Genomic DNA, 23,124 nt, shown 5'->3' with positions numbered 1-23,124 from the left:
TATTAGATCGCTGTAGTTGATTGGAGCCTTTAAGTAGCACCACTTTTTAATGGACGTACTTAGACTCTAGTGGAGATTAGGGCTGCAACTAATAATCGATGAATCGGTCGGTTTTTCTTTCGATGAATCTGATTTTTTAAAAACACATTTTAAATGTCCTCCATTGTTCAAATATACAAGTTTTGGACCGATGGAAAAATAATGCACAAAACAATAGACTGTTTGATGGAAAACTCATACAAAATACAAGGGGTTGTCAAATAACTTGGCAATAAATATAAATACATGCAAATGTGAAAGATACATTTTTCCTACTACCTTTTATCTAAAGCTCCGAAAAGCATATCCGCTTTGTTGGACGTTCCATGTCGTATTCATTTTTTTTTTGCTCTAAAACTCCCTTTTGGGAATAATTTTACAAGCCTCTTATTTTCAATCTTGACGGTGGCCTCAAATATTTTGATTGACACCACTCTCTGCCAGTAGCAGGCTTTTTTTCACGGTCCGAGAAACCCCATTAGCTTATACAGGTCGTTGGTCGGAATATATTCAGCGAGTAGTAACAGATTAGATTGACACATCGGCTAGCCAATAAATTCCCAACAAACTTATTTTCCAGGGGTGTATTAAAATCTGATCCGAAATTATTTGTGAGTCATTTATCCGCGCCGTTATTATGTGTGTGCAATCATTCATTGACTTCTGGAAAGAAGTCAATTGTTTACAACTCTTTCACAATGTCTAAAAGATTAGCCAAAGCCAAATACACATTTGTAAAGGTTTTGGTGTTGTAAACATGGACACTTTTGGAAATGTCCCAATGGTTTAAGAACAGGTTCAATTTCTTTTAGGCACGTCTTCGCTTGGGATATGAGGCCAATTTTACGGGAACGTTAACAAGTTAAGCATGATAAGTGAACATCTTTTGGTTTGTTGGCATGAGATGAGATAATATGATAGCTTTCAACTCTTTGTTCTAGGGTGATACCACACCCCACGCTCTTGCTATTTACTTTGTAGAGTTGTAAAGGCGAGGTGACCTTTATATAATACATTCTGAGCATGCGTGCCAGGTTGAAACTTCAAGTATTCCTAACTTCTTTTAAATTCTTCTATTTTGCATTTTCATCAAAAGTCAAATACAGCTCGTTTGTAGCTGTGTTGGAGTCAGTGGTGTACATGGGGTTGGGTGGTTGGTGTTGGGAATTAATATTATTAAAAATGTAGCGTTTACCAAATTGTCCGAATGAGTTATCTGACTCCATAAACCAAACACGACCTGCATTCTCCTAACAATGCGAGCTTGTTTCTTGATGGGAACATATGGACAAAAGACCGGCATTTCCATACGGGGGCAGATTTAATTTCTAAAATAATTTAGCTAAGTGAACTCCATCGAGTTAACCGAATTTGTGTCGCTCAAGTCTCCGACAAGCCTTCTCTCTCGATCTTCTCTTCTTTCTCCCGGACCGCGTTTTTTTTTCCGCAAACTGGTGTGCCGGCCCAGGGGCGTGTCAGGAAAACCCCCACGTGGGGTCCACCCCCTCGCCTCAATGTCTGAAAAACTCCTAACAGCAGAGCGCTTATCAAAACAATGCCTGATGTCCTTCGTCAGAGTCCCGTTATCAAAATTCCCCAGCCAAAGCATTCCGAATTTGGAAGGGCGTGACCTAAAGCTCACTCAGTGAAAATCTTCATTGCACTCGATAAATTTAACTTGTATTTAATCTTATGAAATCCTTTATAGTAAAATGTATAAAATCCTTCATTAGTTTGAGAAAGTTCAGTTCAGTTTGGTTTGGATGGATGGATGGTTGGATTGGTTGTTTTTATGGTGATGGTGTACGTACACACATATATATATATGTATATATATAGCAGAACATAGTTAAAGCATCTCCCTTACACCGAGAAGTCGCTCATGCAAACTGGGCTGGTCTGAAAATATAATATACTCAGTTTTACACCACAAGCTCTTGGAATAAACTAATATGACTGAATACTTTTCTGTGAAATACAAACATTAATTTTGTACTTACTAGTATATAAACATGTAAACCTTACCCCTGACATTCTAAATATATTAATTTAACTAACTGGGCCCCTCAGAAGAGAGAGAATTAAACCAAAGCTGCCATTGTAGCACTAAACCATCTTCTGTGGTACATATACTAAGTATTACATATGATGCACTTAATACATATTATGTCATTATTAAGGACATTTATGTATTATCACCATTAATTTATATCAAAGAACTCAATAATAAACTAAGATGCAAATAAACCATAAAATTAAGACGCAAATATTATGATTTAGTTGTGAGAAATTTAAGATCCTCTTGCACTATCGGCACTATGGTATGGTAAAATACTATACGTAGCCATAATACAATACAACTTTTACTTATATCTGTACATTCGAGGAAACTGTGCGGGTCAGATGTATCGACATTTCGTTCTGTATACACGTGTACTAGAATGACAATAAAGTAGATCTGAATCTGAATCTGAAATGGTAAAAGTAAATTTATAACAGGACTCCATAAACCTGAGTTTCAATGATAACGCGCAGTAAGAACCGACCAACAAGTCCATAACTTGATGTCAACGGTTATTGATGGTCCAGTACACCGGTAATCCTTGAGCACCATTTCCTGTGTTGGTCTTGGGCAAGTACAGCTTGATGGGACCCATCCCTCTCCAGGCCGACGTATGTTTCCAACGCAGTAATACTTGGTGTTTGAATCAGAAACTTTCCTAGAACTGTGACTCGCCGCAATTTCCTGTGACAGGAAGTCTGAGCACTGCAATCCTGTGTTTACTTAGCCTGTGAGTGTCCTTTTGCAATTTTTTGTATATTTAAATTGCAATTGGTAATCTTTTAATTAAAATCTGGTCTCTAAGGAACTGCAATCAACCTGAGAATGTTTTATGCTTTTAAAGAGGGAACGTATTTAATCTTAATGGGAGTTGATGATCCATGGGTGAAAAATATGTTATATACATAGAATATATCAGTGTCTGAAATAAGGTCTGCCCGGACGCCCGGGGCATGCATCTTTTACGTCGGGCGTACAAAGTACTCCACCCGGGTGGCCCACAACTTTAACAGAGAAAAAAAACAAAATATTTTTTTTCAAATCAATTGTTAGCTTTATTCCGATTTCAAAATCTTCGTTCAGTTTGAGGTTCGTTTGGCAATTTGCATACTCGGCACCCAATCAGAAGCCTGCATTGAATAACTTCCGGACTCTCCCGAGCCTTAAAAGGTCGCGCATTTTCATATCATTTTCCAAAGTAGACGCACAGAGAACACAAGAAAAATGGAGAAGTGGTGAGGAATTAAGCCAAAACCTCAGCCCCACAAGATTCAAAAGAAGCTAACAAAAGGGATGACGCTACTAAAAGTAAAAGTACATCAAAAGCATCATGGAAAGAAGATTGTCATATACTGGACTGTCTCAGAAAATTAGAATATTGTTACAAAGTTCTTTATTTTCTGTAATGCAATTAAAAAAACAAAAATGTCATACATTCTGGATTCATTACACATCAACTGAACTATTTCAAGCCTTTTATTATTTGAATATTGCTGAATTTGGCTTACAGCTTAAGAAAACTCAAAAATCCTATCTCAAAATATTAGAATACTTCCTCAGACCAAGTAAAAAATAATTTTATAACAGCAAAACTAAATCAAACATTTGAAAATGTCCATCGATGCACTCAGTACTTGGTTGGGAATCCTTTTGCAGGGATTACTGCATCAATCCGGCATGGCATGGAGGCAATCAGCCTGTGGCATCGCTGAGGTGTTATTGATGCCCAGGATGCTTCGATAGCGGCCTTCAGCTCATTTGCATTTGTAGGTCTGGTGTCTTTCATCTTCTTCTTAACTATACCCCACAAATTCTCGATGGGGTTCAGGTCAGGGGAATTAGCAGGCCAATCAAGGACAGTGATGCCATGGTCAGTGCACCAGTTACTGGTGGTTTTGGCACTGTGGGCAGGTGCCAGATCATGCTGGAAAATGAAATCCTCATCTCCATAGAGCTTTTCAGCAGATGGAAGCATGTAGTGCTCTAAAATCTCTTGGTACACAGTTGCATTTACTCTGGACTTGATGAAACACAGTGGACCAACACCAGCAGCTGACATGGCTCCCCAAACCATTGCTGACTGTGGGAACTTCACACTGGATTTCAAGCAACTCGGATTTTGCTCCTCTCCAGCCTTTCTCCAGACTCTGGCGCCTTGACTTCCAAATGAAATGCAAAACTTGCTTTCGTCTGAAAAGAGGACTTTGGACCACTCTGCAACTGTCCAGTGCTTCTTCTCCATAGCCCAAGTCAGACGCTTCTTCCGTTGTCTTGAGTTCAGAAGTGGCTCGACCACGGGAATACGGCTATTGTAGCCCATTTCCCGGACACGTCTGTGAACTGTGGCTTTTGATACCTGGACTCCAGCTTCAGCCCACTGTCTTTGAAGCTCCCCCAAATTCTGGAAGCGGCTCTTCTTCACAATTTTGTTAAGGCTGCGGTCATCTCTCTTGGTTGTGCAGCGTTTCCGGCCACATTTTTCCCTTCCGACAGACTTTTTGTGGATATGCTTTGAAACTGCACTCTGTGAACAGCCTGCTCTTTGAGAAATTTCTTTTTGTGTCTTACCCTCCTGATGGAGGGTATCAATGATGGTCCTCTGGACAGCAGTCAGATCAGCAGTCTTCCCCATACTTGTGATTTAGTTTACTGAACCAAGCTGAGTGTTTTTAAGGCTCAGGAAACCTCGCAAGGTGTTTCGAGTTAATTAGATGATTCGGGTGATTAGTTGAATAGCCTACTTGTATACTTTTTCATGATATTCTAATATTTTGAGATAGGATTTTTGAGTTTTCTTAAGCTGTAAGCCAAATTCAGCAATATTCAAATAATAAAAGGCTTGAAATAGTTCAGTTGATGTGTAATGAATCCAGAATGTATGACATTTTTGTTTTTTTAATTGCATTACAGAAAATAAAGAACTTTATCACAATATTCTCATTTTCTGAGACAGTCCAGTACATGCAATGTTAGAAGTAGATTTATAATAAACTTCATTTGAAAGTGTTGTTCTGCTCTATATTCTGATGATCAATCCTTAATACTTTGCAACAATGGTTTTTTATTTTTGCGATGAGTCGTCTTATTGTGTTTCAGGTTGTGAAAAATGAGGCAGGCAACTTCTCAGAGTTGTCTGCCCTTTGGTCCACTAACTTTTTCTCACGGGTTTCAGACGCTGTGTGTATATACACAGCAATATCTTTTCACTAAACTGATTATTCACCTTTTCGAGTATTTAAGTCTTGACCCCAACATTATCTCAGTATTTCCTTTTTATTTTATTGGACTAAAGGTATTAATACACGATGCTTATTTGCTTGCAATGAGTACTTGGAGAGGGGAGGTGTGGCACGTTGTGTAAAAATTCTTGGACTAACCCATTCAATTCCAATAAAATTAACCTTACATGCTTAATGATTTAATTTAACTATGTATTTTTGTAAAAATATTCATTTTAAAAATGATGGGATAGGGAGGTCTGGGCTTCCCTGCTGATTAGCAAAAGACAACGGATGAATTGGTGGATTTTTTTTAATCTTTACTATTGGTAAAATTAATGTACTGTGTTTTATATTACTGGATAATTATTTGTAATCTATTTTTTTTTTTTGTCATTTGGTAAATATAAGTTTTGAGTTTTTTTGCCATTTGGTTATTTAATATATTTTGTTTTTGTCTTTAATTTTTGATATTTTTTAATGTATTTTGTTATTTTATTGGCAATTACTTTTGTATTTTGATGCTTTTACTTGTTCTTGGGGGGAGGGTTATTTATTATACATTTTATTTTTTTTCTTTGTGGAATTATCATTTATTTGGGGCGGCCGTAGCTCAGGAGGTAGAGCGCTCGTCTTGGGATAAAGGGATCCCAGTTCGAATCCCGGCTCGTCCGTGTTACATGTCAAAGTGTCCTCGGGTAAGACACTGAACCCCTTATGCCCACAATAAGCAGGTTAGCGCCTTACACGGCTGCAAGGCCGCTATTGGGAAATGTGGAGCACATTGTAAAGCGCTTTGGGAAGTCATTGACTTGAAAAGCGCTATAGAAATGCAGATCATTTCATTTCATTACCTATTAAGTATTGAAAAAAGTAACTATTAAAGATTCACAAACTCACTCTTGATGAAGGGAATGAAAGTAAGATATTTTGATCATTGATAGCTCTTTAATCCTTTTTTTTTTCTTTGCAAGCTTGTCCATATTTTCATTTTTGGACATTTAATCTTCGCAACTTCCGCGTAAATAACATAGTAAAGTTGCATCGTGTTTTGAAACAAAGTATCGCTCATTAAAATAATTGGAGCAAAGTTCACTCGGCTCGGAAATGCCAACATGTACTCGCACCGGAGACGTGACGAATGTTTTTGCTTCCAGTCATACCAAAAGTATTGCGTTAGACAACTAGTCAACCAGGTTAGTTTTGCACTTTCCCCATTTGTCCCCTCATGACTTGCTTGTTCTTGGAAGAAAGCGTACATTGTTTTTTACCTTTTAGGATTACAACGATCATGGGTGGGGTTTACTCAGATATGCATGAAGATAAGTTTGGGAACATACCTCTACCCTGTCTTTTGAGCTGATTGATCTGTGGTATGTCTATGTAACTTTAAGGAATACGCGGAAGTAAACCATGTTAGTTGGATACTAAGGTCACCCAGTAAAACAAATCTTATATCACAAGTTGTACAGGACCGTCTGCAGAAATGAGTTCATGTGTTTTTTTTTTCTTTTCTTTGGGTTTAAAGGATTTTATACGATTGACTACAAGTTACATGTATTCAGTTTAATGCAATAAAGATATTAACTGACTGTGCTTTAAGTCAATGTACAATAAAAGGTCAGGGAAGGCTGTGTGAAATGCATAGGTGGCAGTTAAAATAACATATATACTGTATTCTTTACAAATCATCTAAAATATGGCTTGGCTTTTGATAGTTGCATATAATGGTTTGCAACCTGTGCTTTTTCATAATATTGCTGAATATTCAGCAATATTAAAACGACTTGCAGTATTTCATTTAATTTTCGAAAGAATCAAAAATGTTTGACATTAGTTTTTGTATTGAATTGCATTACAGAAATGAAAGGACATTCACACTTATTTTCTCTTACAGATCTGGTTATATCTTGACTTGAAAATGTATATATTTTTTTAGATAATATTGTTACTGTTGTGCTATTTTCTGTCGGTCATTTTACAATCATTACTTTATGTAATGATGAGCTAAGATAAAGCTATTAGAAAAAAGGTAATATTCAGTTTATTTTAAGGGGACCCATCCAATCTCGTTGTAAACAATGTACGCTATGTTGTAATCGATGACAAAGACAATTTCATTCTGAAAATATTTTTAAAAATGTGTATGTATATTTGTAAATGAAAACATCGGATCCGTCTCCAGAATCACCCACATTTTCAAACCCCCAATGCAGCCCCCGACTCCAAATAGTTGCCCACCCCTGTGTTAAAAGAATGCTTGGGCCTGTTAAAAAAGGTTTCATCTTTGGTTTCGATAAAGTATATATAGAGAGGAGAGAGATCATACTCATATTTTATTCCTGCAGTCTAAATGATTAAAATGAGATGATTTAGTCAAATTTTTCACTGCACAACTGCTATTTAAGGTCAACAAAAACATAGTGCCAGAAAACATCCAAAAACGATTCACTCGGAAAGAGGGAAATTATGATTTAAGGGGCTGTAGTGAATTGATAATCCCAAAGGTGAGAACCACTAGGAAAAGTATGTCTGTGTGTGGAGTCAAACTTTGGAACAATTTACAAGACGAGATCAAACGATGTCCAACGATTCACTTGTTCAAATTTAAATACAGAGGCGGAATACAGAGATGAAGAAAATGGGGTATGAGTGATACGAGGGTTTGGGAATAGTAACTTTGTGTTATTGCTGCTATTGTTATATCATAAGTTTATGAATATTATTACAATTGTTGTTAAATCATTGGTATATTTAATAGGGAAAATGAAGGGGTAGGGAGTATAAACATTTGCTTCTTACTGCCCCTTTTCGAACATATTATGTCACGTTATTTTGTTGAGTTAATGTTTTTGTTTTGTTTTTATTTTAATGTTCGAATAAAGTTTTCATTCATTCATACATTTTTTTTATTTTTATTGCTCGAAAAAATTGGAAAATTTGCCCTTAAACAGTGCAGATGGTGTTAAACTTGCAGTTCAACTTTGTCCTGCAATCTAATACTGCTGTAAAGTAAGATAAGCTTCACTTTCGGTTTAGTTGCATACAAACCGATCAATGCCGTCGTGCTAATCGACTCGGAGCTGCCCAAAGGCAGTTTCTTCACTTTCGCCTCTGAGCTCATTCATAAAGATCAAGCTTGCACTTTCTGTTGCTGCAAACGGGAAAGTTACCGGAGAGGTGAGAGTGGACGGAAAGGTGTGGCATGGGGAAAAGAAGATCTTTAGAGGTGAAAGGTTGCCCTTGTCCGAAGATCTGAACAAGATATGGAGGGGGTGGGTGTAGTCATCCCAGTCGAGCTCCCTCCCGGAACTACAGACCATCACCCAAACACGGGACACAAAAGCACATGAACGTGACTGACATCAAGCTAGTCACGCAACATTCCACGGAATTCATGGAGGCCGTGTAACAGTAAACTACTTCTCTTGGATACTTAGTAGTTGTTTTCTCGGGAGACGCTTTAAAGCTGGGCTCGGCGACCGTTTTTGAGCCATAAAAGATTTTATTTCTTTTTTTCCCATCAAAATCACACCATATATTTTTAGACGGTTTGATAATTTGACCATCTAGGAAATGATATCATGAGCTTGTGTCCCATATCAACAAATATACAGTGGTACCTCCAGTGTTCATTTGACTCTCATGCTGAAAAATCTATGGGTCCCAACAGAGATGTATGGCTCCCCAAAATTGAGTGTTATCCAGGTTGAAATTGTAAATCGGCGACAAATAATATAATATAAATCTATATATTCATTCAGTTTTAATCATCAAATAATGAATTCATTTTCTGCATCAAATTATTGTTGGTAATATACAGATTAAAGGGATAACCACAAACCTGTCTTTTTTTCATGTTCTCCTTTTATACTTCCTTTTTTTCTTATACAACTTAATTCGTAATATCAATCATCAGAGCAAGTGAGCCATTGGAGAGTCGGCTCTTTTTAATGAGTTGAGCCAAAAAAGCCGGTTCTCTAAAAAAAGACGGACTTCCTTTCACTACACAACGAGATCTCGTTGGCCGAGATCGGCGTGCGGACGAAAACTCGAACCGCGAGACAAAAACAACAATGGCGGATCTGCCGGAAGAAAAGTTTGAAGTGCAGTAAAATCTTTGTTAAAAAAAAAAAAAAGTCATCGGGTAATAATGACAATTTTGTGGCAAAAAGGTTGCGTCCCGGGGACGCACGTTGATTTGAGACTATGCACCCCCAGCAAAAATGATGCATCTAGGACGCGGGCAAATGAAAACACTATCTCTAAGAATTGAATTTGTTCCAGGAGTAGCTTCGTAAACTTTGTTAGTAGACTCATTTTGAATGTTGTTGGAATTAACTATCAAAATGTACCGTTTACTAAATTGTTCCAATTAGTTATTTGACTCCATTAACCAAACACAACCTACATTCACCTGCGCGCTCGTTTCTTGATGGAAAAGATTGACAAGAGACCTGCATTTCCACACAGGAGCAGATTTAATTTCATTAACATTTTAACTAAGTGTACTCCATCGAAAACGGACGAATTGGTGTTTTTTTGAGTCTCTGGGAAGCCTTTCTCTAAAGTCATTTAGCTTTCTCCTATTGGCCATCTTCTCCCCGCATAATGGTGTGCCGGCTCCTCCCATGGGCGTGCCAAGGAAGCCCAACGTGGGCTTCACAATCTCATAGACGAGCGTCTTGATGTCTGGCTTCCTCAAAACAACGCCTGCGTCAACCGTCAAGATTCCTGTTATCAAAATTCCCTAGACTAAATATGCATTTCGAACTGCCTGTCCTGTCATTGAACTAAAGCCCACTCGGTGAAAATCTTGCTCAATAAATGTAACTTGTTTTCAATCATGTGAAATCCTTTATAGTCAAATGTATAAAATCCTTCAATGTAAATGATTTAATCTGTTCCAAGCTCTACAAAACTACAGAATGATATTTTAATCCTAAAAGAGCATCATGACTTAAAACAAATGCTTGTTAAAATTAAATTACTGCACAATAAACATAAAACAAGAGGCATGTCACATAAAAATCAGAGTATAAAGGAAACTAACAAAATATTCATTTACCTTTTTGCCTCGCTTTTCCTGAAAAACTGATCCAATGACGTCTATCTTTCCCAATCTGTCTGAAATGCACGAGGCAGACATCATAATAAGCGATAGCCCGACTTGTCAACACTTGTTCCGGGTGATTCCTTTCCAGAAATTTAGAGACTTCATGGAATTTTGCTAAACTCTTTAATTTGGGCTAATGGAACAATAGCTGCATCCTCCTCCTGCGCCATCTTGCCGGAACATCCCCCCCTCCTCATCTTTGAACTTTGACCCAAAGAGCATACTGGCATAACACATTTGCACCAGGTTCCCAGGCAGATCTCAAGCGATAGCCAGTTTTTGTTCGGGAAACTTTAGGAGCAGATATTGGCAACGCTTACTGTTTATCGGACTTTATATCCTGTAACGCTTTTGTAACTAAAGGCAATATTTTCCCGTCCAGGTACTTCATAACCTGAAACTTTCATAAGTAGAGGTACTAATAAAATTTGTCTTTGCCCGCATTTACTTAAAATCATTGATGCTCGTTTTTACCGTCATTACTGTCGTAAATAATGGTTTCACAACAAGGTGCGAGCAGAGTTCCTCTGTAAAAATGTCACAAGACTGCAAACAAAAAGGATACACTTTTTTTTGTGGGGGAGTGTGACATGCGTGAAGAGACCCGCTCGCCCAATCAAATAGTTCTGGGTGCTTGGCTGGCAGGTGTTTTACAGTTTGGTCTGTGGGTTTTCGTAGTGTCTTAACGGGGAAAATAGGTCATTTAAAGAATCATTTTTAAATGGAAGCTTATTAGAGACGTAGAGCCAATGTGGGGTCTGTTGGTGTAACGCCATGAGAGTAGACTGTAGTTTAAAATTGGACCTATGAATTTTGGACTGCAGTCGTTCACTTGCACTAAAACGGTAAGTCCCTTGGCAAATTAGGCAGCATTGTACTTATTTAATCAGTACTTCATTATTTTGAAAATCACATGAATAACTTGGTTGTTATGAATTAAACCACACCACCTACATTGGATCTTACTGCATTATGTGTAGCACTATTTAGTTAATCTATATAACATGCTAAAGTGGGCATTTGCACGTCACACTGGGTATTTGTATATTGTTTTCTTTTGGCTTTATTATTGTATTGTTCTCAGCTCAGGGATGCTGCTGGAAATGTGAATTTCCCTTAGGGGATGAATAAAGTATCTATCTATCTATCTATCTATCTATGCACCTTATTCTTATGCAAATGTGTGAGCGAAGTATATACCTTCTGTATTTAATGTTTCAAGGTGTTCCCCAGGGTTCAGTACTTGGCCCCCTTCTTTTCTGCATCTTCATGACTTAAAAAATCCCGAATTTGTAAAACGATTTATAGTACGGCTCTTCGTAAACAAGTTGTTTTACTTGTTGCTGTAGTTTTTATTTGTTATCTTTCTCTGCGTGTAGCGTCACCTTTCAAAGCGGCAGAGCAAGTTTTGTTGACATTGAGTTGCAAACGACGCAGGATAACACCAGCTTGCTAGCCTCATTTCGACTTTGGCTCCGTCTCAGGTTGCACCTTCGTGTTTTGTACTCTCCAGGGTTTTTTTTTGGTTTTTGCTTGTGTTCAAAACATTATTCTTGCCATTTTTTCCACGTTGGTTTTCAAAAAACATACCAGCTAAGTGTTAAACCACTTGCAAGTGCATGGTTTGAATTCTTAGAGAATTTGGCAACCTGGATTTAGAGTACTTAAGTAATCTAGTGTGCTTCTAATTAGTTTATGCAAATTACTATCGGCTTTACTTTGGGGTCAGGAGTTCGACGAGCATGAATTTTACCCCGTGTGGTCCAAAGTATTTCACAGGGTGCAACGAGAACTGAGATCTGTGCCCAAGCTCCAGAACAAAAAAAAATGTCCATAAAGGTTCCAATGACCTCATGTGTTTTCATAGAGTTGCTTTAAGTGTGTCGTAATTTTGATAATTGTTAGCATGGCGGCTACCCAAACACCTGTACTCGAGTACACACCCAGTGATGTAATTTCTAAGCCAAGCCAGAGACGGGATTTTTACAGGTGCTTGAATGTTTTCAAGCATTGTAAAGTGCTTGAATAGGGGCAAAGTGCGTTTAAATGCTTAGAATTGTTGCCATGTTATTTAGAAAGTCTGCTTAAAAATGACGCCAACATTGATCTCTGGTAGCTTAGTTTTGCCATTGCAGTTCCTATTCTCTTGTGGTTAACAGCAGATGGCATTGGTTTGTATCGCGTTGTACTAGGAAGCGTCATCCCCTACAGGACAGGTATGCTTCCCCTAAACCAGGGGTGTCAAACAGGCGGGCCGCATCAGGCCTGCTAAGGGATTGAATCCGGCCCGCAAGACAACGCTGAGGGAAGTGCAAGAGAAAAACAAGATGCAGGTAGAAATATGTCCACTTGATGTTGCCAAAGCCAGGAGCCTCTCGTTAACGCTGTACTTTTATATATTTCTCTGTGTCTGTCTGTCTCTGTCTGTCTCTGTGTCCCCATTTTTTTTTCTTTTTTTTTTTTTTCTTTTTTTTTTAAATTTCTTTTGTTCTCACTTTTTTCCTTTTCTCTCTCTCTTGGTTCCCTCTTCTATCTTTGGATTTCTTTCTCTCTTTCCCCCTCTCTCACTTTTTCTCTTTTTATTTGTCTGAAAAATATTTACAGAAATCGTTGAGATCCACAAATGTATTTGCAATATAGACTGAATCTAAAAATAAATTCACATACTAGATTAAGAATTGAAGATCAGGCCCACCAATGGTTTAAATCCGGCCCACAAGACAACGGTGAGAGAAGTGCAAGAGGAAAATGAGCTGTAGTTTTAAATAATTCCACCGGATGTCACCAAAGCCAGTTAACACTCGCGAAACAATTGTAGTATTTCTCCATTTCTCTCTGACTCCTTTATTTATTTCTCCCTCTTTTTCTTTCTCCTGTTCACTCTCTCTTTTTCTCTTTTCTCTAATTCTCTCTAACTCTTTCTTTTTCTCTGTCTTGCTCTCGTTCTATTTTCTCTCTCTAATTTACACTTTAATTCTCTATTTTTTCTTTTTCTCACCCTTTCTTTCCCTTTTTCAACCTCTCTCACCTCACTGTTTCTTTCTCCTGCCGACCTTTTCTTTCTGTCGTTTCATTTCTTATTCTTTTTATCTTTCTCTCACTTTCTTTTTCTCTCTCTATTCATTTCCCCCCTTCTCCATTCATATCTCTATTTTGCTCCCTTTTTCTCTCTTACTCTGTCTTTTTCTCTCTCTCTCTTTCTCTTAAACTTACTAGTCTGGCCCCCGTGAGATTTTTTTTATAGCATTTGTGGCCCCCGGCTAAAACCAGTTTGACACCCCTGGCATAATACATGATTTACACCAGAATTTTTAATGGTACTGGAAAATTGGATTTGAAAGTCTTTTAAAAGTGCTTGAATTTGGCCATGAAAAAGGGTGAACTTACCCTGAATACAGTACTTTGATTTGTTAAACTGGATATTGCTGGTGATGGCAATGCATTGTGGGTTATTAAGATGAAGCCGCGATACATTTTGTCCCTGGAATTTGACTGCGTGCTGCTGGAAGATTATCTGGTTTGATGGTAGCAGTTGAGCAAGGTGACGATGGTGTCCAGATTATGGGTGATTGATTTTTTTTGGGATCAAAATCGTCATTCCAGCGATGGTGTGATTGTCAAAGCTGCTTATTTTGCAGCTTTCTTGACTGTACCAGACTGTTATTTTAACTTTCTCATTCAAAAATGTTTAAGCTACCGTACAAGTGATATGCTGTGACTTATTCCCGGTGTTGGAATTAATGATCAAAATGTACCGTTTACCAAATTTTCCAAATGAGTTATCTAACTCCATTAACCAAACACGACCTACATTTATCAAACCATTATGCACGCCCGTTTCTTGAGAGAAAAATGACCAGGAAGGCCTTTCACATGGAGGCTGATTTATTTTTTGGAACAGAAGAACTAAGTGTACTCAGGAGACGGTCGAAGAAGTTCTTTAGCTTTCTCTTATTGGCTCGCGTCTCCCCGCAAGATGGCGTCTCGGCTCCTCCCTTGGGCGTGCCAAGCAGTTTGCACGCCTTGAGGTCTGGCTCTTTCACAACAGCGCCTGTCGTTCAGCGTCAGCAAATCCACGAGTCCTGTTATCAAAATTTCCTCTAATTTTGCCTAAAGTAAGGCCCAGTCAGTGAATATCTATTGCATTCAACTCGATACATATAATTTGTAGTCAATCGTATAAAATCCTTTACCGGCTCCTTCGTAGTATATGTCCTTGGGCAAGACACTGAATCTCTAATTCCCCTGATAGCAGGTAGTTGCCTTGCTTGGTTGACGCTGCTATCGGTTAGTTTGTAAAAGGGAAAAAAGTGTGAAGTACATTGTAAAGCGCTTTGGGAGGTCTTCATTGACTTGAAACCATTTACATTTACTTGCTGGTGATTCTTGGCGTGATTGGCAAAGTCTGCCACACCAATTATTTACGTTAAATTGCTAAATCTTCAGAGGACAGACTGGATCATAAAAACAAAAGAAATTCTACTTTGTGCAAAGAAAAACAAATGTTTTATATTGGTGGCCCTAGAGCAGGGGTGTCAAACTCATTTTAACTCTGGGGGCCTGTCGGGGGTTGGACTAGTAGATTAAAGGGAAAGAAAAAGAGATAAAGAAATAAGAGAAAGAGGGATGGAAAAGGAGAGAGGGTGGGACAAAGAAAGAAAAAGAGAGAGGGAGAGATCGTGAGAAACAAGTCATGAGAGAGGGGGGGAAAGCTCAGTCGAATTGTTTTATGTTGATAATGTGTATTATTTGCCCTCATGAAGGTTTTAGATCAGGGGATGGTGTCACAAGTCTGTAGTTTGCAATAGTCTTTGATCTGTGCAGCCCTTTGAGACTCTTTGTGATTAAGGGGATCACAAATAAACATGACTTGACTTTAGGTTTTATGAGATTTCCCTTGCCCTCATGTAGGTTTTAGATCAGGTGATGGTGTCATAAGTCTGTAGTTTGCAATAGTCTGTGTTTTGTGCAGCCCTTTGAGACTCTTTGTGATTAAGGGGATCACAAATAAACATGACTTTAGGTTTTATGAGATTTCCCTTGCCTTCATGTAGGTTTTAGATCAGGTGATGGTGTCATAATAGTCTGTAGTTTGCAATAGTCTTTGATCCGTGCGGCATTGGCTCAGGAGGTAGACCGCTCGTCTTGGAATCAAGAGATTGCAGGTTCGATTCCCGGCTCCTCCATGCTGTATGTCGAAGTGTCCTTGGGCAAGACACTGTATCCCTAATGCCGCCAATAAGCAGGTCGGCGCCTTGCATGGCTGCATGCCCGCTATTAGTGTGTGAGTGTGTGTGTGAATGCGTGAGTGTGAAGCACATTGCAAACCGCTTTGGGAGGTCTTCATTGACTTGAAAAGCGCTATAGAAATGCAGACCATTTACCAATTGAGACTTTGTGATTAAGGACGTTACAAATAAACATGACTTGACTTGAGGTTTTTGAGATTTTCCTTGCCCTCATGTAGGTTTTAGATGAGGGGATGGTGTGATAATAGTCCTTGGTTTGCAATAATCTGTAGTCTGTGCAGCCCTTTGAGACTCTTTGTGATTAAGGAAGGGCCAAATAAAGAAACAGGACTTGAGGTTTTTGAGATTTCCCTTGCCCTCATGTAGGTTTTAGATGAGGGGATGGTGTCATAATAGTCTGTAGTATGCAATAATCTGTGGTCTGTGCAGCCCTTTGAGACTCTTTATGATTAAGGGCCAAACAATTAAACTTGACTTGAGTTTTTTTGAGATTTCCCTTGCCCTCATGTAGGTTTGAGATCAGGGGATGGTGTCATAATAGTCTGTGGTTTGCAGTAATCTGTGGTCTGTGCAGCCCTTTGAGACTCTTTGTGATTAAGGGCGAAAGAAATAAACTTGACTTGAAATTCCTTAAAAAGTGCTTGAATTTGGCCATAAATAAGATGTACAAACCCTGTTGTAGGGATTGACAATGCATTTCAAAATGTAATTTGCAGTTAAAGGAAAAAAATATATTAAAATAGACAAATATTTTTAATTGCAAATTCTGGGAGAAATGTAAGTTGAAATTGAGACCATTGATAACCATTCCTTAAATCAACTTGTCTGCTTACTCATCAAGCGCTATAATTGTCGTCTCCACTTCCTCTGTTAATCCTCTATTTGTCAGGCCGTCCAATTGCCGAGGCGTTTTCCTCACGGGGCAAGATGGCGATCATTTCTCGAATATTGCTGTCAGCAGCTTTTGCGATGATATATTTTTCTGAAATATTTGGAGGAGGGGCGCTAGGGAGTGTTGCCACTCCAGCTCCATCATCCACCCGCCCGCCTTCGAACCCGCACCTCCACGGAGCTCGCTTGAGTGACAGGTCCAACCAGCCCAGGCAGTCGCTCTGTGATCAAGGGCGCTTCTGTATTTGGTAATGGACAAAAGCAGCTGGATTATTTTCAAATTGTCTTCATCTCTGTATTATGCTAGTGATGTTTTTTTTTGTATCTAAACCTGAACAAGTGACTCCGCACACAGACACGCACATACTTTTCCTGGTGGTTCTCACCTTTGGGATTATGAATTTGCGACAGTCCCTTAAGTTAGAATTTCCCTCTTTCTGAATGAATAATTTATTGATGTTTTTGTTGACCTTAAATAGCAGTCGTGTAGTGAAAAAATTGACTAAATCATCCAATTTTATTCATTTGGACTGCAGGACCATTTGCCTTATTTTGTTGTCATTGCATTTTTTTCCCCATGTGTTTAACGTGAGCTGACATCAGTTCGTATGGCATTGTCTTATCAAGTGTCATCGACAATTGAAAAGGCATTTGATTTTATCTTCACACTACTTTTACCCGTGGTTTTTACAATGTTGTAATAGAGCATTATGGGAAAGAGTTTAGCCAAAACAATGTTGTACAACGTGATCCTGTAACCTGGGGTTATAGGGGCACCATTTATTGTGGTGTGTCTTGAGCATGTACAGCCTAGTGCATGGGTCTCCAACGTGGTGCGCCCAAGGACAGCTGAGATGCCCGCGGACCTGCTGTGAAACCAGTACTGGTCCATTGTGATTTTCTAGTACAATATGTTGGGGTGGTTGACTGAGTCCTTATAACCCTATTACCAATAGGAAGTCTGGTCATAACAAAGTAACGACCTAGTAATAACAAGTTGTCATTCATCCTTGTAGGGAAATTCAGACTTCCAGCAGAATCCTTGTGTTGAAAAATAAAATAATAAAATAAAAGATATAGAATACAAAAATACCCAATATAATGTTTTCTATAGAGTATTTAAATAGTGCTACGGAAAATGCACACTGTAATAATAGGGTAATATGCAAATGTGGGTTCGGGGTTTAATGTGGGCTTTCACTCCCCCGGGTGGAGTTAAAGAGCCTCATGGCATGAGGAAGAAATGTATATCAAGCTGGGTACAGTTTGCACTGATTGGTATTAAACGACTTGAAAAAAGGTTGACTCCCGGCCTCGTGGCACCCATTCCTCCCCAGGCAGTTCCTTTTTTGGTGTCGAATGCCTTTTCCTATGTCATCTACACCCTTAGCGGTCTGGTAATTACACTGTGGATTTTGTCTTGTTGTTATTGGGGCGGGTGGCGTAAATCTAGTCGACACCGAGATCAAACGGGTCCGTGATAGAAAACGTTGCGGATCACCGAGCGAAGTGACTCCCGATCTTGTGAATGAAATTCCTGCGTCCTCTCGGCCATTGTTCCCCTCGGCAGCCATTTAAGTTCTTTTAAAGCACAGTCACCGATAGAAAATGTACTATTGCTATTATGACTGATATCTAAGCTCTGACAACACAAGGGCGTGGCAGTGAAGTCATGTACAAAAGAATTTGAGGCATTATTTTCGTATCCTGCTGCGCGCTTGAACGCCTGTTGTCATCAGCGATGGCGCTAGTTGGCTATTTTGAAAACATCACGGTCGGTTGGCCATAGTGTTGATGTTTCTTACATAAGCAAATGTGTGCTGTGTGTTTTGGCAATGTTCTAAGTCCATAGTATTACCAATATGGTGTTTAACCCCTTAACGTTCCTGTCAAATTAGCCTAAAATCCCATTCCAAGACGTACCCGAAGTCAATTGAATGCTGTTCTGAACTGTAATGATCACTGCAAGAGTGCTACAAACATCGAGTAACTTAAGTTGGTACATAGATATAGAATGTTTTTATCCTTGCCTGAATATTTGTTTTTGCAATCAAAGCCTACAGATGAGTAAAGATCGGTGGATACTTAATCCATCCCCGTAGGGAAATTCACACTTCCGGCGGTATCCTTTTGTTTATTAACAGGATGGCCTCGGGGTGCTGTGTTGTAGTTTAGCAACAGCGGAGTGGATGACGTCACACGCTAGGCCAAAAGTTCAACGTCCCTGCGGCAGATGGAAATCTTTGTGCCCAGGGTTACACCACCTCCTGTTGACGTAGATAGCGTGTCCGCCTCTTCTCCGCTTCCCGCAGGCTTTTGCGTCTGTCTGCCCTAACAGCGCTGAAGCCGGGTAGCTCTACGTTAGCGTCAGGGATGCTAGACGGGAGCCATGTTTCCGTAAAACACGGCAAACTGCACTCCCTGTACGCTTTATTTTTCACCAGCACAGCCAGTTTGTCGGTCTTATTTGGTACCATGACTGGACGGTACCGAAGGCTTATAACGCTGCTAGCCGCTTAGCCTTAGCTCCGGCTCTGCATCCACGATAGGGCCCCTCATCATCACGCGTTAAAACCCATAACCATAGGATAGGAAGTCATGCAAAGTGTCGTTGTCAAACGGGACGAAAAACACCGAAGATAGAAACAGACACTTCAAACAATAAATCACAAAAAGTGCGAAATAACAAGGAGCTGCTGGAAAGGCTGCCGCTGGCGGCGGCGCCTATGATGTTACATGTAGCATGTGCATCTTAGCTGTAAAACAGGTGAGACAATATCTTGAAGCCTTACCTACCTGGTACCTTTGCCTCTCAACAGTTCGACTTAACTCCTTGAGGCATTATTGTTGAATCCAACTGCGCCCTTGAACACTGTTTTCATGAGCAATGGCGCTAGTTGGCTTTTGTGAAAACATCATGTTGATGTTTCTTGTATAAGCGAATGGTGGAGTGTGCTTTGGCGATGTTCCCAAGTCCATAAATCTCTGAAATGCGAAACATGGAAGCATGAAGGCATTCACGTTTAGATGTTTTGAACGTGTCATGTAACCGGTTATAAAGGCTCTGTACGGGTGCATGAAATCCTTCTAAATGCTTCGATTTTTAAGTTGTGTTTTTATGGATTGAAAAGTGTTTGAATTTTGGGTGAAGTACTTGGATATGCTTGAAATTGTTTCTCAACAATTCTGATTAAAAGTGACACCAACACTGCTCTGTAGTGTCATCGCTTTGTCATTGCATTTTTTGCATTGTTTAACGGCAGCTGGCATGAGTTTGTCTGGTAATTTCCTATGAAGCATCATTGCCCCCTACAGGACAGGTTCATGCTTTTTCTAAACGGGGCACTATAAAATGTGTTAAGTATTACATATCAACTATGGACATGCAAAAAATGAAGGTAACGTTTCCCAGTGGTAACTTCCCGCAACTGAAAATAAAAGCTACACCTAACTCAATCAAAAATCCCATATGTATATGTAGCTCTGCGAAATACACAATTCACCGCAGATTTTTTTTTCTTTTAATGGTACTGGAGAAATTGGAAAATTGACATTGAAAGTCCCTTAAAAAGTGCTTGAATTTCGGGTGAAGTACTGGGATATGCTTGAAATTGTTGCCATGTTTGTCAACATGTCTGATTAAAAGTGACACAAACACTATGGTGGCATTGCTTTGTCATTGCATTTTTTTCCCCATGTGTTTAACATGAGCTGGCATGAGTTTGTATGGCATTGTCTTATGAAGCGTCATCGCCCCTTAGTGGACAGGTGGATGCTCTACCTAAACAGGGCACTATGAAATGTGTAGTAGTACAAGGATTACGTATCAACTTTGGATATGCAAAAAATGAAGGTAACATTTCCCAGTGGTAACTTCCTGCAACTGAAAATGAAAGCAACACCTCACCAATCAAAAATCCCATACGTATATGTGGCTCTGCAAAATACACGATTCTTTTTCTTTTGATGGTACTGGAGAAATTGGAAAATTTGACTTTGAAAGTCCTTAAAAAGTGCTTGAATTAGGCCATGAAAAACTGTACAAATTCTGCAAAAGGAACTTAACAAAATATTGATTGCGACAAAAAAAACATTTTTAAGTTGTCAAATGACCAAAACTACAAACGCGTAGTTGTAAAGGTCACCTTTAAATCTTGATCTAGAACAGAGTTCCAACATACTGTGTATCTAACCTTGTATTTCTACCATACGTGTGACCCACGGGCCGTAGTTTGCCAACCCTTAATGTTAATTGTATGAATTGTTCATCCTACAGCAAAGGCTGTCAAAAACAGAACAATGGTTGTCCTTGATAATAGCAAGGTCCCTTGACTCTCCGCCTTCGCCATTGGAATAATATTATCTTCCCACCCCGAGGACAAACAGGGCAGCAAGTCGAGAGCCAGGTTTTCAGGGTGTGGCCAGGAGAGTCGCGAGTGGGAGGAGAGAGCCAGGATCGGGAGTCTAAAAAGCGCAAGCTTTTCCTTTTTGCCTTTAAAACCTTGCACAGTGCCGTCACCTCACATCTCTCTCGTAGCGTTCACTCTCCCCTCCCCCTCGTTTTCTCTGTCGGGTTATTCATCCACGAGTGAGTCAGGGAGGGTGGAGATTCGGCAGTACCAGTCGCGTTTGTCGGTGGATTTTTTTTTCCCCGGTTTTCCCTTTTTCTTTTTTTTTTTCTTTTCCATCCCCTTCCTTTCTTTTACACACAAGTTTTCATTCTGCAGTTCCTACCGGCCGGGAGAAACGCCCCAAGAGGATTCTCTCAACGCTGGCTTTTCTTTTCCCAAGCTGGAAATTCGGCTCTTCCCAACTGGGTAAGTTCTTTCCACTCGGACTAACTTGATGTGCTCTGGTGCGGTTTTACGTTCCTGTTTTCGGTTTGTGTCTTTGGTGTTTTCCTCCAAGACGGGGGTCGGCAAACTTTGATTGGCTTCTTAAAGAATTTGGCCAAACATAGTTCTGAAACTCAACTAAAAGTATAAATGGGTATGTTTTTAGCACTAAATTTGATATTCGGTTTTTGTAGATTTTTTTTTTTTTTTGTAGTAATAAGAATTAAAGCAAAATAATACTGGGTCCTCGCTTTTAAACTCTGAATTTATTCCGTTTTGTAGTAATTTAGTAGTATTTCTGTGGTATTTTGAAATATTAGTGAAGTATTTTCTTCGGGTTTTGTATTGTAGGGTTTTTGTAGTATTCAGAAATATAGCAAATTAACATCGGGACTTCGCTTTTAAGCTCTGAATTTATTATTCAGTTTCGTAGTAATTTAGTAGTATTTCTGTGGTATTTTGTAATATTAGTGAAGTATTTTCTTAGGGTTTTGTTTGTAGTGTTGGGTTTTTGTAGTATTTCTTTTCAGAATCAAAGCAAATTAATGTTAGAACCTTAACTTTAAGATCTAAGATGAGGTTTGTAGTATTTCTATGGTAGTATTATTGTAGTTGTATGTTTTTGTTGTAGTATCCCTGTTCTTAAGCATCAAATTTGATTTCTAGTTTTGTAGTATATTGTAGAATACTCTGGTATTTTGTAATATTACTGAAGTATTTTCTTTGGGTATTTTAGGATTCTAGTAGTATTTTTTTCAGAATTAAAGTAAATTAATATGTTAGATCCCCAACTTTACGATCTAAGATGAGGTTTGTAGTATTTCTGTGGTATTTTGTAATATTAGTGAAGTATTTTCTTTGGGTTTTATATTGCAGGGTTTTTGTAGTATTTTCAGAATTAAAGCAAATTAATATGTTAGATCCTTAACTTTACGATCTAAGAAGGTTTGAAGTACTTCTATGGTAGTGTTTGTAGTTGTACGTTTTTTGTCGCATGTTTGTTGTTTTTTTATTGTAGTATCCCTGTTCTCAAGCACCAAATTTGATTTCTAGTTTTGTCGTATTTTGTTGAATTTCTGCAGTATTTTCCTAGTAGACAAGTCAAGTCGCATTTATTTATGACGCCCTTAATCACAAAAATGTCTCAAAGGACTGCACAGGATTACAATGACACAATTACCTGATCTGAAACCAACATGCGGGCAAGGAAAAACTCAAAACCTCAGCGTGAAGGAAAAAAAACCTTGAAGGGGCATCACAAGTGGTAATCCCCCTTCCAGACACTTAAAGGGACATTAAGAACAAAGCTCGCTGCATGAAAAAAAACTTTTCTTTTTAAAATTAATAGTACTTAATTATATATTCTCATGATATTTTTTGCCATTTCCCTTCGGCGGGCAGGAATACAAAGCCTCCTGGGCCACTGTTTGACCACTCCTGCAAGAGATGCCTCATACCTTTGGTGTTCCTCACTTAACCTTCTCTCCTGTGTTCATTAACTCTTTCCAGTTTTTCCCCCATCCTGTGATTCATTGACCGCCTCGGCTTTTTTCCCCTCACTAGATGCAAAACCAGCCACACTGTTGTCGAAGCTCAGCAAAAACTAATCGCGGGGAAAAATCTGCAGACTATAATTTCGTAGTGTGGTTTTTCTGGTCGGGGCACCGACTCCAAATGTTATGGGGATCAAAGTTGACAATGTCATGCGGTTCGT

At 39.0% G+C, this 23,124-nt stretch overlaps 1 protein-coding gene across 6 annotated transcripts in view; it reads left to right on the top strand.

The window, feature by feature from the left end:
- elovl1b (ELOVL fatty acid elongase 1b) overlaps window positions 1–23,124 on the top strand; it is a 48,208-nt gene that overhangs the window by 4,486 nt on the left and 20,598 nt on the right. For 3 of the 6 annotated variants that reach the window (XM_088350511.1, XM_088350510.1, XM_088350509.1), the window contains exon 2: window positions 21,303–21,392. The exons of the other annotated variants lie outside the window; for them this stretch is intronic. The gene's annotated coding sequence lies outside the window, so the exon portion shown is untranslated. The remainder of the gene's footprint in view (window positions 1–21,302; window positions 21,393–23,124) is intronic. 6 annotated transcript variants of the gene reach the window in all.

The sequence above is a fragment of the Urocampus carinirostris genome, chromosome 12 (assembly GCF_059441175.1).
Source record: "Urocampus carinirostris isolate Australia breed hairy pipefish chromosome 12, RoL_Ucar_1.0, whole genome shotgun sequence".
NCBI lineage: Eukaryota > Metazoa > Chordata > Actinopteri > Syngnathiformes > Syngnathidae > Urocampus > Urocampus carinirostris.
This window is presented reverse-complemented; position numbering and strand designations above follow the sequence as displayed.